At 44.7% G+C, this 16,153-nt stretch overlaps 1 protein-coding gene across 2 annotated transcripts in view; it reads left to right on the plus strand.

Annotated features, from left to right (window-relative positions):
- GLCE (glucuronic acid epimerase) overlaps positions 1-16,153 on the plus strand; it is a 53,931-nt gene that overhangs the window by 16,068 nt on the left and 21,710 nt on the right. Inside the window, exon 2 of one of the 2 annotated variants that reach the window (XM_066635923.1) lies at positions 7,637-7,710. The exons of the other annotated variant lie outside the window; for it this stretch is intronic. The gene's annotated coding sequence lies outside the window, so the exon portion shown is untranslated. The remainder of the gene's footprint in view (positions 1-7,636; positions 7,711-16,153) is intronic. 2 annotated transcript variants of the gene reach the window in all.

Genomic DNA, 16,153 nt, shown 5'->3' on the forward strand with positions numbered 1-16,153 from the left:
CATTCTTCAATTCCTTCATAACTCTTGGGTGGATTCCATCAGGGCCTGGTGACTTATTGATCTTTAATATATCAATGAGGTCTGAAACATCTTCTCTTTTAACCTCTAAGTTAAAACCTCTTTTAACCTCTAACCTTTAAGTGTTTGGGGGTTCCGTTTCGCCATCAAAGCTCCTGCAGCTGTTGACCTGCAGCTAAACAAAGCCCTGGTGGATCAGTCCCAGGTTCATCTTGGATACTGGTGTTTGTCAGGAGAGACCTTGAAGAACTGCAGGGTGAGCAGGAGGGCAGCAGCCATTCCCTGGGCTCTGGCCTCTCACATGCTGTCTTACGTTGATTCTGGAATGTTCTGTACACTAAGCAGATGCTCTGCCACAGAACTCTCTTTGAGTTAGAGGAAACTCTGTGTCCACACACAGTGGAACAGAACCCTATACTTTTGGAAAGGAACATGACTAGTCACTTGGAATATTCAAGATAAACACCATTCCTGGAGTGTGTTATCAGCTTAGTCATGATTCAGTGATTGCATTGAAATAGAAGTTGATTTCCAGCCCAATCCTATCTAACTTTCCTGCCCCAGTGCAACCACAATGCAGCCCTGGGATAAGGGAACAAATGTTCCCAAAGCTTTAAGGAGGCCTGTGTGACTGTATCCCCAACACAGGAAGCAGTGCATACCCCATAGGCACAGCAGCACCGCCAGTGGAAAATTGGATAGGATGGGGCCCTTCCTCAACTACTGGATCCATTGGTTTTGCTTTTCTGCTTTCTGATGGTTTTGCCCTAATCCCATCATCTAGCAGACAGAACTACTCCCCCCCCCCCAATTTACTGTCCATTGAGCTTTTTTCAAACTCATCTTAAACATGAATGGTTCAGGATGAGCAATAATTCCATTGTTTTTTTTTGGTCCCGGGTTGAAAATCAAGGTTTTTTGTACAGCTCTTCTCATTTTTTTACCCACCAAGACTGGTTTTGTGAAAGCTGGAAGAAAAAAACCTCAGTGGCATTTTGCTAAATTAATTTTTAAGGTGCTCTGAGTTCTTATGGTTGATCAGGTGCTAATTAATTTGTAACTCAAGTGCTTGAAAAGTCAGAGGGGGTTGTAGTCTCTGGTACATCATACACTATATTAAGTATGTATTTTTTTCTAAAGACAGACTGTTACTCAGTTGCTAATGGAACAAACTATTTTTTGGCCAAGGCTGTCTGCCCTTCATGTCTGTTTCTAACTCTTTAGGAATTACCTTTGCATTTATTCGTAGTCCATCAGTTTCCTGTTGGGGGAGGGAAGGAAGTTGCAGAACATCTGCCCAAAGACAATGACAGATGTGGAGATGCTTGTCTGGAACTCTGAACAAGTGTTTTTCAATGTTTGTCCTCTGCCATACCACTTCACGTGGTTCACTTTTTCAAAGCACCACCAGAAGTAACTGACAGTGATGTCATTACCAGTTACTTCTGGGTTGGGAGGCCAGATGCAACCCAAGAAAAACCAGTAAGAGGCTCGGGGTGGACAGGAGGGCTTTTTTGAATGCAGAAAGGCATGCTTTGGAGCCTCCTACCACTGTTGTGCCCTGTACCTGGTCTTACTACCAGGCGGCAGGCATCCAGGGGTCCTGAGATGAGGGGTCCTGAGATGCCACCAGATACCTCCTCAAGTACTGCTGGTAGTATCTGTACCACTGGTTGAGAAACTCTGTTTTGAACTCTTTTGTAACTCTGTGTGCAGCTTCTATATCCAATGTGTGTTGTGTGCAGCTTCTACATCTGCCTCCAGTGCCTGTTGGAATTCTTCCAAGGCTGGCCTTAGGAGCTGTGGGGCCCAATTGGAAACATTTTTTCAGTGCCCCAGGTTTGCAGCCAAGGTCTGTAGAACCATAGAGAAATAAAATTTATTATAAGCTTTATAGCTCTATGGTAGAATGGAACACAATTCAAATGTGTACTTAAAAAGTGCATGTAAGTTAATGGACTGAATGGATCCAAGCACATTTTCATATCAAATTGCATCCATGTAAACCTTACAAGTAAACAATCTGTAGGTTGCCTTTGGAAAGTAAATATTTAATCAAAGCACTTGTTGACTGTGAGATTATTTTGTAAGCGTATTTTTTTAGCAGAGCGTGGGGCCCCCTTGGGTGCAGGGAGCAATTGTTCGAATTGACTTAAAGCCAGACCCGAGTTCTTCCCTTGAGTATGATGTAGGCCAGGAGTCTCCAAACTTTTCCGTAGGCAGGTCACATCATATATTTTCATGGGTTGAAAATTACCAGTTTTATATAGGGCAGAGGCAAGCGATGCACTGTGCTCCGTTCAATCCATTGTGAAACCCAGTTTGTTATGATTTGTTTATCTGTGTGCAAAAATGACACTAGTTCCTCACCACAATCATTTTACATCATTGTTGAAATGTCAACATGTGGAAACCTGATTTGTTTTATTAGCAAGGGCGAGGCTAACATTGAATAAATAGCCATTAGTTATTTGATTTTCTCTGTATACCACTTTGTTGTTTTGTTGAACAACGGTATACCGTTCTGTATACCTCTGTATACCGTTGTTTTGTTGAACAGTGGTATATAAATACTGTTAATAATAATGGTTTAAGGCAGAGTTTTTCAAACTGTGGATCGGGACCCACTAGGTGGGTCATGAACCAATTTCAGGTGGGTCCCCATTCATTCCAATATATTTTTAATACATTAGACTTGATGCTACCATAGTATGTGACTGCATTTGGGTAAATGTTACACATCTGTAGTTTGAACAGGCTATACTATGTGTATGCTTTTAACAATGATAGTCAATGGGGCTTACTCCTGGGTAAGTGTGGGTAGAATAGCAGCCTAGGATTGTTAAAAATTTTCCTGCTTGATGATGTCACTTCCGATCATGACATCTCTTCCGGTGAATCCTGACAGATTTTCATTCAAAAAAGTGGCTCCCAGTGCTAAAAGTTTGAGAAACACTGGTTTAATGATATTATATCATATGGCCTAGGTGACTGAAAATTAGGGTTAGCCAGGCTGACAGTACTTTGGCCATATGGAAAGGAGTGTGGTGGGCAGAACTGCATGTGTTAGCTATCTGTGTGATTTAGAAAAAATACTTCAAGTTGCTGAAGGCCAGATAAAATCTTGTGGCGGGCTGGATGTGGCCCCTAGCCCATAACTTGGAGACCCCTGATGTAGGCAGTGAACTCCTCCATCTAAAATGCAGTGTGGTGTCCAGAGCAGAAACTGATTCACATCGCATTTCAGCACCAGCTCTTGGTCAAAGGGTATGTAGTCCCTTTGTAGTTTCATGGCAGGGGTCCAATTGTAAGCTAGTTGTAGTTGTGCAGTGACTCTTGGCTGATGTGTTTGCACTCTCTTTCATGCACAGTTGCTGCTGGTGAGTTCAAGGTGGGAAGGGACTTTTGCCCTTTCCATGTTCATCTTTGTCCCCTGTACCCTGCATCTGGGTGGGTGGGTGTGTGTGTGTGTGTGTGTGTGTGTGTTTGTGAGAGAGAGAGAGAGAGACAGTTGTGCGGGTCTGAGAAGCCACCTTAAGCTGGAGCTGCTGAGTTCAGGCTGCCCCTTGCGCTGTTGCTGGTGCGTTGCTACCACCCTCTGCTGGCACCTCTTGAGTCAGCCTGACTTGGTTAAAACGTAGAGCTGCCTGCAGGGCTTCTGCTCGTTTCACAAGGGCAAGGGGAAGGAACCAGCTGCCTACAGCCAAGGAGTCTTGTAGCTTGTTGCCAAGAGCTTGACCATTCCATAGGAAGAGCTCTGAGGAGATCTCCGAATAACCAGGGTGTGATTTGGTCCAGAGACCTTCACAAGCCTTGCTTGGGTGAGCCAGGCCAGCCACTGAGGGCATCCAGATTTGCCTGACCCTTCTTGCTGGGCCTTCTTGTTGGGCTCATGTTGCTGCCTCCAGGAACTTCCTGCCCCTGTTTATGGCTCCCAAGTTGAGTTCTGAAACAGACACCATGTTTCACCTCTTGCCTGGGAGGCTGAGCTGCCTGCTTTTGGCACATGTGGTCAAGATGACTGTCTTCTTCCAGCTTATGCTGTTGGGCTGTTGACATGAGAACATCAAGGGACTGGTTGAGGCATAAATAAAAGCAAAGCCTTTCAATATTAAGGAAAGGTACTGAGCAGTCTTCTGGTAGGGGAGCCATTTTTGCTGGATGTGTTTCCAAGCAATTACTTGGAACTCTGGTTTTATTTTTGTTTTCCTTTCATGATTTCAAACATTTTCATTAGTTTGAAAGCTGCCTTGATCTGGAAGAGATAACTGGGTCCTATGTCTACAGGCTCTTTGAAGCTGAACTCCAGTTGAAATGCTCATGTCATTGCTTGTATGCATGGAGACATATAAAAAGATTCCCTGTGCTGCAAAGTGTGTTGGTGTCAGTAACCTGACTCGGTTCATCCTGTTATATTCTGACAAGTAGTCTTGAATGTCGCAATTTATCAGGAAGGCTTGTCCTCTTTTAGCCCCACTCAAATGAACGGGGTAGCCAAGGTGAAGGTGTTCTGGTGGTTTCTGCCCCAAGACCCCTCCTCTGTGGTGGGTCTTGCCCTGAACTTGAACTTTTCACCATTGCAAAGTTGCTGTTCATCTGTCCTGTTCACAGGTGCCAGAGGCTGAAGCAGCAGCTTGGACCCCCTTTTGCATGTGGCAGGGGGGGTTGAACCTGACTTCCTGCTTTGCATCTCATCTGCTGGTGCTAAAGACTGGAATCTAGTAAGGCCAGACTCAAGTAGATGAGATCCTGCCATCTCCCCTGCCTCAGCACCCCCCTTGTCTTGAAGCAAGAGTAGGAAGAGAGAAACACAGGGGACAGCACCAGCTTTGTGCAGTTTAGGCCACAGAAAGTCATGCTCTTGAAGGGTTGTGGCCAGTGACTGGGGCTACTAGTGCTCTTCTGTGGTCTCTGAAAGTCAAAGAACCTGAAGGTGTTGAATTCTTGTGTGTTCTTTAATACCCACTGGGAAGGGATCATGAATGGTAAAGAGGCACACTTGGGCATGGGGAGCAACCCTCCCTTTGGGAAGACCAGCTTCTCCTGGGCTTTGGCATCTGCAGCAGTCTGGGGGGATACACTCTGTGCAGTTGACTAGGACCCTCTTCAACACCTGCCTGTCTAAGTTGGTTCTAGAGATCTTTTCACAAAGGGATGCTTCAGTCCTGTGACTCAGCCGGGTTCTGAGGGCCTGCAGCAGACTGACTTCTACATCAGGGTGCTGGTTTCCTAGTTCCTGCATTTCCTGAGCAAGCAGGCATACTAGCTGATGGCTGTAAAACCCAAACTAGGTTGCTGAAATCAAGGGAAGCTGTTGGAGCAGGGGTGAATTTTTGTGTGAGAGGGTTGGATTGCGGTCTCTTCATCTGGTTGCCCAATGGAGGGGGACTTACCAGGGAAGGTCAGGTGCAGCTGGCAGCACTAGATTCATAACCTCCTTTGACCTGCCCCCAATAGCAGCAGTGATGAAAGGGGACTGTGGCCCAGGTGCTGTGGGGGGAGAAGTGATTGCCAGGGCCATCATGGGGCTTTTGCTCAGGCATCCTCCCCTGGAGTTAGAGTGAAGCCTGCACTGGGGGAGGGGAGTAAGGACAAGTAACTGCACCTCAGTGATATGCTGATTCTAGTTTGAGTGTATTTGTTTAATTAAATTAATCTACAAGGTTAAGGAAAACTCGGCTGTGCATGAATTGTTAGGTTTTCTCCCCCCCCCCCCGCGGGTACTGACGGTTGGCACCATTAGTAGTTCTGATGGTTTTTATTAAAACTGGAAGATAGTTGAAGGTGTGGGAGTCAGGTGAGGGGGGGAAACTGCTGTCCTCAAAGTTGTGAAAGAGCATCTAGCTGTATTTAAAAAAAAATTATGTTTGTGTGTCTTTTGGGAAGGTGTTGTGCAGCAGGGCTGCATTCATTTAAAATACACCACATTTTTGGTGTATTTGTTATAACTGAGTTTGGTTTTTCTCCTGGCCCTTTCCTCCTCACTCGGGCGGCTGTTGGAGAAACAGCACTTTGAACATAGGTTCTTTGCTTCATGGACTCCATTTCCCCAGCATTTCTTGCGATTTGAAACAGTTTGTTGCAAGGATGTTTTGATCACCGTGTATTTTTTATCTTTTTTAAAGAGCAATGGAAGAAAAACTGACAGTTTAATGGTGCAGGGTGCACTAATAAAGATGCCTGTGTGGTTGTTTAACCCCATTAAAGAGGAAAAAAGAGAACTGAGGTAATAAGCATTTGAATGGCAAGACACAGGCTCAAATTATATGCAAAGCCTCAGAGAGGGTGGAGGAGTTTTGACAGTCTTGCAGAAAGATTCTGACAGGCTCCTCACATCTTTAGCAAAGGAAGAGCTGAATTATTAAAGCCGACTTTATTTATTGAGCCTCTCACAGCTAGCAAGATGATTCTGTGGACAGATGTCATGTGGACCTAGGTCATGTTTTTAATGACCCATAGAAAGAAACTTTGTTGCAAGTAGTACTTAACTGTATTTCAACCTTCTCAGTTTGCATATTGGGAAAGGGCTCTTCTCTGCAGTTTTGTTGCTTGGAGGAAAGACTGCAGGGGAAAGACTGGCAGGCAGTTACAGCTTGGTTGAACAGTGAGGCCTTTTAGAAACACACGAAAGCAGAAGAGGTTTTGGTTACTGTTTGTATTGTGATGGCAGTGCTAAATAAGAGTCCTAAGCAGTGCTTTGGCAGGTTTTGGGCATGAAAACTTTCCAGCAAATTGAAGAAACAGAAGGGCATTAAATCCTGGCCTCTCTTTATTTTTTCCAGGTTCACAGTAAATAAGGACCAAAATGACTGATGTAAAAATTTGTGTTGCATTTCTGACTGATAGGAGGCCTTGGGTTGCCATTGGACACATCTAGGCATCATGGAAAGCTCTTTCCACAGTCAACTTTTCCCTATAAAATATCTCCTTTGCTTTCTCCTCCCCCCCTTGCAATTCTTGGGTTTTGCCCTTCTTTAGTCTGGGCATTATGAGGAACAAGCAGATGGTGGAAAATATTAGCCACTTCAGCAGCAAAGACTGTAAACCTCGGCGTTATGAAGGAGGAATGTCTCTTTAACTCTCTCCCACCTATTAGCAAAGCAAAACTTGCAGGCTTTGTGTCTTCGGAAGCAGAAGCGATGAAAATAGTTTGCTGAAGGTTGGAAGCTGGCTGCCAGGGTTGAGTTAGCTTTTTCTTCTCAAACCCCCTTTCTGTTTGTGTGATGCAAGCTCCTGTCTAGAACTCTGTAATGGTTTCTTTAAAACACAATTCCCTTAAATTTTTTTTGGGGGGGGGGGATTTGAATCCAGCTTCCTCCCAATCCTTTAATGAGAGCCTTGCCTTTCATGACACCACCAGGCAGCTGCTGAGATTAACACTTCAATTAGGTAGCATTGTGGTGGGCCAAGCAGATTAGACTCCTTCACAGCTGATGCAGCTGCCCCCAGGAAGCAGTATTTATGAGCTTGATCCTTCTCGAGTCCCATGTCAAACCTTGAAGGCTAAGCCTTGGAAATGTATCTGCATAGCTGCCTTTAAGAGTGGAGGAGCTGCATAAAGAGGAGTGCTTGCCTGTGTGTTTAGGGTCCCTGATGGCCTTTATTTTTATCTCCTTAGGTGGTTACTTGGCACCCTTTTAAGAGCGTGGTTTCAGAGATGCAGTAAGTTTAGAAGCCTTCTTTTGACGTAAGGTAAGAGGGTCTTAATCAAATTGTTGCTTTGCCTCGCTCTGTCTGAAATCCTCATCTTTTTTGACCCAGATAAACTCTTTCGATTGGCAGTGCTCCGAGTACTGATGGTGGGCCCCTGATGCTTAAAGGGTGAATGCTACTTTCATTTCAACAACTCTCCAACTTGCATGTGTGGAACTAGCCCAGAGGGGTGGGGAGGGGAAGGCTGCTTATTGCAAGGTTTCAACCAGTTGGATTCGTGTTGGAGACCCAGAGAAGTGCCAGTGTAGACGTGTGCATGAAATGCAATGGAAATGCTGACTTGATGGAGGAGAAATGGAGGCAGGGTCTCATTCTTATTTACAGAACTTCTTTGGCTTTAAGTGCAAACTGGTCCATCCCAAGGGCCTGGCAAGCGGCAGCCACCATGGATCGCTTGTGATCTGCAGTTGTTGAAAGTGTCCCTTCCCTCTTGTTGCCTGAGAGTCTTCCCCCAAAGAGACAAGCACCTACTTAACTGAAAACTAATTGCCAGACTAAGTCTTGGAATATTGAAGTTGAGTTTACTTGGAGGGATAATAAGATTTCATAGGACTGTTGCATTCAAGTCATATGAGGGCTTTTAAAGACCTTCAGAGCTAATCTGGTGTGGCAGCTTCATGAGCACAGGACTCAGTTTGAGATTGATGGTCACTGCTGTGTAAGAGCTTCCCAAACAGAAACACAGAAGTAAGATTAAAATTGGTCTGTTTCGGTCTTTTCATGTTGGTAGCTTAAACAGTGGGGTTGAAAATTGAAACTGACAAAGAAATATTCAGAACTTTGATGCTGATGACACAGTATTGGTCATGCCTGCATATCTGTGGATTTGGGACCCATGGTTTAACTTCACCACAGGTCCTGGATTTGTGGATTTGCCCAATTGTCATCCTCCAACTGGAGCTGTGTTCCAGTCATGTTTGGAGGGTTTTTGGAGGCCTCTGGAAGGCTGAAAATTTGCACTTCCTGTTTCCAACCAAAAACCAGAGGTGCTGATTTTTGGCCTTCTGGAGGCCCTCAGAAAACCTCCTGAGGATCAGGATTAGTGTGCCCTGACCCACGGGTTTGATTAGTTTTGACATCCGTGGGGGTTTCAGGAAAGGAACCGCTGTGGATGCAGAGACATGACTGTGTAGTTTTTCTCTTTAGCATCTCATTTGATAGTTTTAAAATTATCTCTGCAACAGTAAACAAACTAAGACATTTTGGTAACTTGGGTTCTAATATGAGAGGCAAACCCTACAGTTCTCTTGAGCTTGTCAGACTGAATGCTTTTCTTTAATTAACAGAGTTTGATTCTTATTTTTCACTGTTTATCTGAAGAACTTTGCTAAAGTAGAAAGAACATACTTTTTTTTTCCTGCGGCAGCAGTCTCTCAGTGGAAAAAGGGATGTAAGAAAGCCAAAAAATGTACATTTCCTGAAAGCTGTTCCACCAGTACTTTGGAGTGTTGCATGACGTGTTCTGTCATTTTACTTGATTTCTGGGAGAATCTGCTGGGAAGTTGGATCTTTTATAGTTATCAAGTCCTGTACTGATCGTAAATATTACACCCTGTTCAGGTGCTAATGTGTGCAGTGTATGTGTCTAATTTCTGAGGCAAACCCTCCCCCCAAGTGTTAAAAACACATCTTATAAAGGCAGTCTGCTTATGGAGTCACGGTGAGGTTTTTTGGGTGGGTGGGTGTGTGTGTGTGTGTGTGTGTGTGTGTGTGTGTGTGTGTTTAGAATGAAAATGCCTGCCAGTCTGACTTGTACCAGGGTTTGATGACTACATGAGGAGGACTGATGGCTGTCCTAAGTACTTGAATGTTGTGGCATTATGCATCTTTAGATGCAGATTAAACTGAATCCCACAGAGGTGTGCACTGATTCATTGGCTTACACCTTGGGCATGCTTTATTTAGGAGCTGATTGAATGTTGTGCAGGAGCTGCTGAAAATCATTTTGCAGTTGCAAGAGCTTTATTGGAGACCTTGATTGCCCTGAGTTTAGCTTTGGGGGATGGGGGTGTGTTTGGTGGGAAGAATGATGGAAGGGAAATAAGTGATGCTTGCAAAATAGTCATGTTTTGTATAACCTAGTTTTGCCTTCATGAATTATTCATTTTCCCCCAGACTGCTGTATTGCAGGATTTAATGTATTTTAAGTGACATTGAATTGGTTAATATTGTGAAGGAAGAGATCAGGAGCTGTTGATAAATTTTCTGCCCAGTGTGTGGCAGTTATGAAGATTGGGCTGTTCGCCTGAGCTGAGGACGGGATGTGTGTTCTTTTTTTATAGTCATAATATTGTACAAGGATATGTCAGTATCACTGGGCAGTTTAGGAGCCAGCACACTGCTAGGCCAGGAAAGACTCCTCAGAGTGCCCCTGTTCACTGAAGTTGCATCCAAGTTGCTAGGAGTGCAGAGGGGGGAAGGTTGTCTGTGAGTTCCCTGCAGCTGTTGGAACTGCTAGCTACTACAGGCGCTTGGAGACTTCTCAGTGGAACCTCATTGATAAGATCCTGCGTAAAACTTGACAAAGGAGCTATTCACCAGAAGGGAAAATTTCTGAGTGAGAATGGCTTCTCCCATGTGTTTCTGCCCCTTACAGTAGGGCTGGGGAGTTCCATTCTGCATGCCCTGCTGGGTGGGGGCTTCTTCTGGCAAGATACTTTTCGCCACAAGACCTGCCTGACGTCTAGCTTCTTGTCTGTTTTTTCCCAGGTGAAGATCAGCTGCTTTGCTTCCCAAGTGTCAGTTGAATCCACTGGTTTTATTTTTCTCTTGTCTTAATCATGGTGCTCTTATGCTGTTCTTTCTTTGTTTGTTCATCTGTCCTTTAATTTTATTATGTTTTACTTGCAGCTGTTAGTTGTCTTGAAAGCTGTGCTCATAGGAAACGCTCTACCTAGCATTCTTCTGCTTCCGAAGAGGGTCACATTAAGCAGGTTATTGGATCATGTGAAACTTCCTCCTGCTGAGTCGGGCATTAGTCCATCAAACTCAGTATTGTCTGCCCTGACTGGCAGCAGTTCTCTGGGTTCTGAGCTCAGGAGTCTTTCTAAGCCCCACCTGGGAGTGGTACAAGGGGCTTAATCTGGCCCCTTTTGCATCTGAGCAGGGGTGCTTCTCCAATGAGTTCCAGCTCTTCCTTCTCTCCCAAGAGCACTTAATTCCCACTTGAGCACTGTCCTCCATGGGGAGTAATTAGCAGCAACTACTTCCCTTTTAATTTCAGAGTAATGGTGAGTTTTGGGGAGGAAGGATGGTGCTGGGCACAGGATCCCTCAATCAACCCAAGAGGATTTTTTATAAAAGAGCAGTCACTTTCAATCATGCAGTGCCACCTCTCCAGACTAAAATGGCATGGTCTGGAAGGTGTCTGTAGCTCACTTGCTGAATAGTGCTTTGTGTATATGGTGTCTCAGATTCACATCCTGGCAATGTCACCATGCACCCCTGAAGTGAGGCATGAGCTTGGCCTGGTTGCTCCTGGATCTGGCCTGGTTGCTCCTCAGTGGACTTGCTCCTGCTGCTGTCTGCCCTGCAGCCGATGTGTGTGTTTCTAGGCTGGCAGGTTGCTCTGAAAATAATTTGGAATGCACCTTTCGGTGTTTTTTAACTCTGCTCCACAATGTGTAGAAAAAGATGAGTGCCTGGAAACGTCCACACAGACCAAGTCATTGACCTGCTGTGTGGCCTGCAAAGGTGAACCTGTCTGACCCTCCAGGGAGTGCAACCAAGCCAATGATACCCCTGCAGTGGGAAAGCACATCACCCTGTCTGGGGCTGTCCTGCAGAAACTCAGTATTTTCTGAGGCTGAGGCAAGTGGGTACATTTGTACTTGAAACCAGACAGGAAGGTATATGCAGCTGGGGGTTAAGTTGCTGACAGAGGTCCTTGTACATCACATATTGTTTGAAGCGGACGTCTCCCTCCCTCGTTCTTCATAGGCTACTTGATATTCAATTCTGGGAGCTGTGAAACAGATTTTTTCCCCAGTCATGCTCACAGATTCATCTCCAAACTGTAAAATTGTGCACTTTCCCCAACAGCACTGGCTTACTTGCGGGGTATGTGGAATGATCAGCCTTCTTGAAAGATCACACAGACCAGCTTGCTCTCATTACTCATCACTAAGGACTTGAAACTTGCCCACCTCTTTTGGCAAAATTAGTCTGTTTGCCTAACTTCTTTCGAGCATGAACAAAGGGCTACCTGTGTTAACTTCAGGACATCTGTAACTAAGCCTCAGTACATGAAATAATTGCTTGTTCTTCCCTAGTTTGCCTCTGCTTCCATCTCCTCCTTTCTGTGTTGTTTCTACATAATTTTGTATGCCTCACTCATGTCCCCCCTCAGCCTCTTTTCTAGATTGAAGAGCCCCAAATGCTGTAGCCTTTTGTCATAAGGAAGGTGTCCCAGCCCATTAATAATTTTGGTTGCTCTTTTCTGCACCTTTTCCATTTCCACAATATCGTTTTTGAGATGTGGTGACCAGAACTGGACGCAGTACTCTAGGTGTGGCCTTTCCATCGATTTGTACAACGGCATTATAATATTAGCCATTTTGTTCTCAGTACCTTTTCTAATGATCCCAAGCATGGAATTAGCCTTCTTCACTGCTGCCGCACATTGGGTTGACACTTTCATAGAGTTGCCCACCAGTACCCCAAGATCTCAATCCTGATCTGTCACAGACAGCTCAGAACCCAATTAGCCTGTGTGTGAAGTTTTGATTTTTTGCCCCAATTTGCAAGACTTTATATTTACTTACATTGAAATGCATCTGCCATTTTGTTGCCTATTCTCCCAGTTTGTAGAGATTCTTCTGGAGTTCTTCGCAATCTCTTTTGGTCTTCACCACTTGGAAAAGTTTGGTGTTATCTGTAAGTTTGGCCACCTTGCTGCTTAGCCCTGTCTCTAGGTCATTTATGAACAGGTTGAAAAGCACTGGTCCCAGGACGGATCCTTGGGACACTCTGCTTTTCACCTTTCTCCATTGTGAAAATTGCCCATTGACACCCACTCTCTGTTTCCTAGTCCTCATCCAGTTCCTAATCCATTAGAGGACCTGCCCTCTAATTCCGTGACTGGAGTTTCCTCAGCTGCCTTTGGTGAGGGACCGTGTTGAACGCCTTCTGAAAGTCCAGATATATAATGTCCATGGGTACTCCCGCATCCTCATGCTTGTTGACCTTTTCAAAGAATTCTAAAAGGTTTGTGAGGCAAGACTTAACCTTACAGAAACCATGCTGATTCTCCCTGTTCAACTGTATGTTTTAAGATTTTATCTTCAATGAGGCCTTCCATCATCTTACCTGGAATAGACGTTAGACTGACCGGCCTATCATTTCTTGGGTCCCCCCTCCTTTTTTAAAGATAGGTGTGACATTTGCTATCCTCCAGTCATCAGGCACTGTGGCTAAGGAACAAATTGCATATATTAGTCAAGAGATCAGCTACTTCATTCTTCAGTTCCTTCCTAACCCTTGGGTGGATGCCATCTGGGCCCAGTGACTTATTGATTTTTAATTTGTCAATTAGGTCTTTTAACCACTGTCTGACTTAGTCTTCTCTTGACAAAGGAATTATCTTCTCGCTCCAGTCTGAAGTGCAGAACATGGGTGGGGGCCCTGCTTTGCCTTGGGAAAGTCAAGGCAAAGTTATCTCAATACTGTCCTTGCAGAAACGCTTGCAACCTAAATGCCTCCTTAGCACAAGCAACTTCTTGGAATAAAGAATATTAATGCTGTCAGAGCAGTTCAAGCCAGAGAAGCTTGTTGTAAAAGACGTGGGTGGGGAAAATGGGCTGGTGATTTTCTCTGTATCCTGGAATGCCTTTGGCTGGCGTATCCGTAGACAGTTAATAATGGCACCTAATTGCTTTTATGTCCTCCGGTTTCTCTCTTCCCTCCCGCTTCTTTTACTCGGGAGCTGTTCCGTTGTCTACAGTGTATTCTGTATTTCTCTTATGTTAGCTGCATTTATTATTGATTGTGGCTTATTTTGTGTGCCTGTTGGCCACTTTGGGAAGGTGGGACCTAAATTCTGAAGCTAAATGACTGTTGTGTTGCTCTGAAGCAAGCTGTGCATGAGGAGAACGCTGCCAGCGTTGTATACTGTATTTCAACATGCCCTACTTTTCTGCCAGGACTGGGTCCCAAAGCAACTTGCAGTTTAAAGCTGGAGAAAGGTGTAGTGCTGGGAACTGCATATGGGGGGCACATCTGGGCCTTGGCAGTTGTTGCAATAGACTGGGCTCCTGCCTCCAGAGGGGAGAAGGCAAACAGATCTGTGACTGGGGAAAGGCCCGCTGGCAGTATTGATACCAACCTAGAGATGCAGTCCCTTGATTGTTGGGGTGTGTTTCTTAAAGGTCTGAAAGAAGAAGAAATGACTTCTTGCTTTGGATCTGGCAGCTTTTGTGCAACTTGGAGAGGTGTGGTCTTGCTCTGCAGTTTTGTTAGTAGAAGTCTGTGATGGAAGCAGGAGCTAGAAAGGAGAGGTGGAAATACTACCCTTCCTTTGCTGATCAACCTGTGTGCCACAAAGTCCTGAATTGGGCCATTGGCTGAACGTGCCTTCAAAGTTTAGTGTTCTGTGTGGATGCACTTTAAAGCAAGTGGGATTCTGCTCCACTGTGTAAAAGGTATTGTTGCTGAGACCAGCAGTATTGGTGACCCAGAGCTCAGCACACTGCAGCTTGTGTATCTGGCACCACCCGTGCAAATATTGAGCTCCTGACTGTGCTTCGGGGTGCCTGGAACCCAGCCTCATAGCCAGATGGCAGTAGATCAAAGCTCCCTCTTTCTCTCCCCCCCCCATTTTGCAGTTACTCCCAGAGGCCATGCTTCAGAGCTACAGAGCTCTGTGTGCGTCAGTGGCAGGAATGTTGCTAAACAGGAAGGCCACACTTCATAATAGCTTTCTTAACTGTAGGAATTCTAGCTGAAAACCTCCACATAGCAGGGGATGCCATACACACTGAATAGGCTTATCTCTGGTTTTATGATAATGTTTTGGACATGGTTATGAGCTCATTTTGATAACAGACCAAACAGATCCCATTTGTGGAGTGATGTAACATGGTCTTTTAAAAATAACTGTACCATTTTTTGCCCATAATATATGGTCAAAATTAATTATGAGGCGGGCATTTCATTGTCCGTTGAGCAAGTGTTTTGCAATATTTTTGTTCAATTAACAGTGTTATGGTAGGGACCATAAGCATGTCTTTAGAGTTAGCTTTAGAGATTGGTTTCTGATGCCCTTGCAACCTGTTCAAAGCTTGCAGATCAATGAGTGTTAATACAGAATAACACTTTGCCCTGCAGTGGGAATTAGGATACTTTGTGGAGTGATCAGGTTGACCTTTTTATGGGATTTAGCAGTGATAGTCAATGCCAGCTGTTTATGAAGTTCTGTGATAAGTGTGTGTCTACAGAAACTAGAAATTGTCCTCCCCTCAGCATCCTTTTTGATGCAGCTTACCCACAGGGGGAATAAGGCAACTTGGTTTTATTGACATGTTGCTTGTCTTACCTTGGCCCTCCTAATTCCTTTTAAAGGCATAAAAACATCACTTCCAGGTTTCGACCAAAATTGAAAGTATTTTTTTTTGCCTCTAACAGTCATTCTGACTGGCAGAGGCTGCAGGCGGACATGCACAGCCTCTGCTGGACTCAGAAGACCCCCCCTGGATGCAAGGGGAGGAAGCTCCCCTTGCTTCTGGGGGGGGGGAGTGCTTGGGGACATGGACCCGGTCTGTAGTTAACTGAAACCACATATATGGGGCCCCCTGTATTATGTGTGTAGAAGTGGCTGGTCGAGACTAATCACCTGGACCCAAAGGTGGTTGGTGGGGACCTTGCAGCCACCTGCTTCAAGGTGACCAGATTCACTCCATCCTCAGTAAGACTTCCATTCTGTCCTGGATCAGCAGCATCAAGCTCTATTCCCTGCCCCTGTGTGAAACAGGATAAGTCCTGATGAGCAGGAATCTTGTCTGGGTTGCAACTAAGAATTTGTGTGAAAACTTCTGGATCTTCTTTATTACCAATTACTAAATGTATTGACTTGAAAACAGAACACAGTAATTATTTTGTCATGTAGCTGTAAGAATTAATACTAGCTCTTTTATGAAAATGACAGTTCTCTCATGAAAAATAAGCATTCCATCGCTGGTGGAGAAATTGGGAGTGCTTTAACTATTCCTGAAACCACCATGCTTACTTTAGAAGCAAATCTCACTCTTAATATAAAAATCAATTAAAAAATAATGCAATTTGTATCTCTGGTGGACTCCTCTAAGAATTGTTGATGCCCAAAAGCTCTTATCCATGATCTGGCAGCTATGAGGCTCTGACCTGAGTAAAATGCATGTGCTTTAGATCAGTGGTTCTCACACATTTAGCACCAGGACCCACTTTTTAG

This window comes from Tiliqua scincoides, chromosome 8, assembly GCF_035046505.1.
Source record: "Tiliqua scincoides isolate rTilSci1 chromosome 8, rTilSci1.hap2, whole genome shotgun sequence".
NCBI lineage: Eukaryota > Metazoa > Chordata > Lepidosauria > Squamata > Scincidae > Tiliqua > Tiliqua scincoides.